Raw genomic sequence first — 2,500 nt, forward strand, 5'->3', positions numbered from 1 at the left:
CGGGGAGCGGGCGGCAGTGCGCGGGAGGGTCGGCGGGGCTTGCTCCCCCGGCGCCCGCGGGAGGAAGCGGCGGGCGGAGACGCGAGCGAGATGGCACCCCGGGTCGGGACGGGTGCCGACGGGTCGCCACCCCTAAGCGGTGGGGGGCGGACCCGCGGCGGGCTGCGGCGGAGCAGCCCGTCTTGCAGAGACGGCGAGGACAGGCGTTCCGGGATGGCGCGCGGGGCGGGCGCCGGGCGGCGGCGGACCCCGAGCGGGGGCCGTCGCGCCAGGCCACGCGAGGCGACGGGTCGTGCCCGAGCGGGCGGCCCAAACCACGGCTCTCCTCCCGGGCGCAGCTGCCGCCGGGCGCCGGGTTACTGAGGGAAACCCCGGGCCCCGGGAGGAGGACGAGGTCGTGGCGGCGGGTGTCGGGCGCACCCCGCGGGCGGACGCTCCGCCGAGGGGCGCCGGAGCCGGCTGGCGGGTGCCGGGTTTCCCCTCCGCGTCCCGCCTCGCTGCTGCCGCCGAGGCTGCCGCCGTCGCCGCGAGGCGGCGGCGGCCCGGCGGCGGGCGGCGGCGGGGGAGGCACCCCCGCGGGGATTTCAGGTCGTTTCCCTCACCCCAGGGCCAGGTACCTAGCGTCCGCGCTCCTCCTGCCCCCCCTCGGTGACCCACCCGTGTGGTCCCGTGTGCCAGCTCGCTCCTCCCGGGCGCCGCGCCGTGAGCGCCGCACCGGCCGTGCCCTCCCGCCCTTTCCGCTTTCCCTTTCTCTCCCCCCCCCCCCACCGCTCCAGCCGCCCCGCGCCGTGCCGCGGGGACCGTGCTGCGAGCGGGCCGGGCGGGGGGGGGGGGCGGGGTGGCGGGAGGAGCGGAGGGCCTCCGGCCACCGCGGCCGCCGGTAGCCGCCCCGGGTAGGGATGGCCATGGGCCCCGGGCTCCGGGCCCGAGGGTTCTCGGCGGGAGAGCCGGGCGGGGGTTTAAAGACTCGGGCGGCCCGATGCGACCCGGGGGGCAGCCGGGTGTGCTGCCGGAGGGCCGGGGGGCCGGCGCGCGCGGGCGCCGTGCCCCCCCATGCCAGCCGGCGCGCCCCGCGCTCGCCCTGCGGGCAGCCGGGACGGAGAGGGGTACCCTGCCCCCTCTCTCCGCGGTCTGGTCTCGGCGGAGGGACGCCGCGCGGTCGGCTGGCGCCGGCCTGCCTCGAACGCGTGACCCCGGCGCGAGCGCGTGCTCTCGCCGGGACGGTGAGCCCCCACCCACCGCGGGTGGTGCGGACGCCGCGCCTCGGCGCGATCCGCTCTCCTCCCTGGCCGGGGCTCTCGGTCTGCCGCCGTGGCCGCTGGCGGCGGCGCCCTACCCGCCGGCACTCCGCCATCCGGCGCGCCTGCCTCGCTCTGCCCAACCCGGCTTCGCCGGGCGGCGGGCGGGCGGCAGGCGGGCGGCGGGGGCGGCCCCCCCCGTTCTCCGCGTGGAGACGGGGAGAGCGGGCGCCGTCCCCGTCCGTCCCGCCTTGCCCGCCCGCCCGCCGCCGGGCGTCTGTCCGCGGAAGGGACGGGAGAGCGCGTGGTGTCGTCCGGGAGGCTGTGTGTGCGCGCGCGCGGGCGTGGGCGCCGCCTCGGGGCCACGGCGGAGCCGGAGGCCGGCGAGGCGAGCGAGGAGCTGGGGAGCGCGGGGCCGGTGGGCCGCGGGCGCGCGGGCAGCGGGCGGTGCCGCTGCCGGTGGCGGCCGGGCTCCGACGCTGGGGGTCCGCGGGGAGCCGCCCCCTCCCCCAGCGTCCCTGAGGCAGGCGGCGCGGCCGGCGCGCTGCTCCCCGCCGGGCCGGGCCGAGCCTGGGCGCCTGGGCCGGACTCGAAGCGAGCAAAGGGTTGTCCCAGGTCGGGAGCGAGGGCTCCCCGCCCTTCTCGTTCGGGTTTTCCTTTTCCCTTTTTCCCCCCCCCCACTCTGTGCTCGTACGGTCAGCGGGGCGAGCCCCTCTCTCTGGCTCTCGGCCGTCCCTCGCTCAGCAGCCGGCGTCGGCGTGAGGAGGGAGGCGGAGCGGAGGGGGGGCCCTCAGGGGCTGCCGAAGGCTGCCCGGTCCCCCCGCGCGCGCGGCGGGGACCGAAACCGAGACAACTCTTAGCGGTGGATCACTCGGCTCGTGCGTCGATGAAGAACGCAGCTAGCTGCGAGAATTAATGTGAATTGCAGGACACATTGATCATCGACACTTCGAACGCACTTGCGGCCCCGGGTTCCTCCCGGGGCTACGCCTGTCTGAGCGTCGCTTGGCGGTCAATCGTCACCCCCGCTGTCGCGTTGGCGCAGCGGTGCCGCCCCTCGGGGGGGCCGCGTGGGGGGGCGGGGGAGGCGCGGCGGCGCCGGCGGCGGCGGTGCGCGGCGGCCTCGGCGGCGGAGAGTCGGCGGCGGAGCCGGGACCCCGGTGCGTGCACCGGCGGCCCCGGTCTTCCTGCCCGCCGGGCTCCGGCGCCGGGCCGCCCGCAGCGGCCGCGGCCGGCGTGCCTTGCCGCGCCTGTGCCCGCCC

At 79.7% G+C, this 2,500-nt stretch overlaps 1 non-coding gene across 1 annotated transcript; it reads left to right on the forward strand.

The window, feature by feature from the left end:
* The first annotated feature begins 2,089 nt into the window (after positions 1–2,089).
* Positions 2,090–2,242, forward strand: LOC136995736 (5.8S ribosomal RNA). The gene has a single exon (XR_010887280.1). It is a non-coding gene; the product is annotated as a 5.8S ribosomal RNA (ribosomal RNA).
* Positions 2,243–2,500: the final 258 nt, after the last annotated feature.

This window comes from Apteryx mantelli, unplaced genomic scaffold (assembly GCF_036417845.1).
Source record: "Apteryx mantelli isolate bAptMan1 unplaced genomic scaffold, bAptMan1.hap1 HAP1_SCAFFOLD_144, whole genome shotgun sequence".
NCBI classification, from domain to species: domain Eukaryota; kingdom Metazoa; phylum Chordata; class Aves; order Apterygiformes; family Apterygidae; genus Apteryx; species Apteryx mantelli.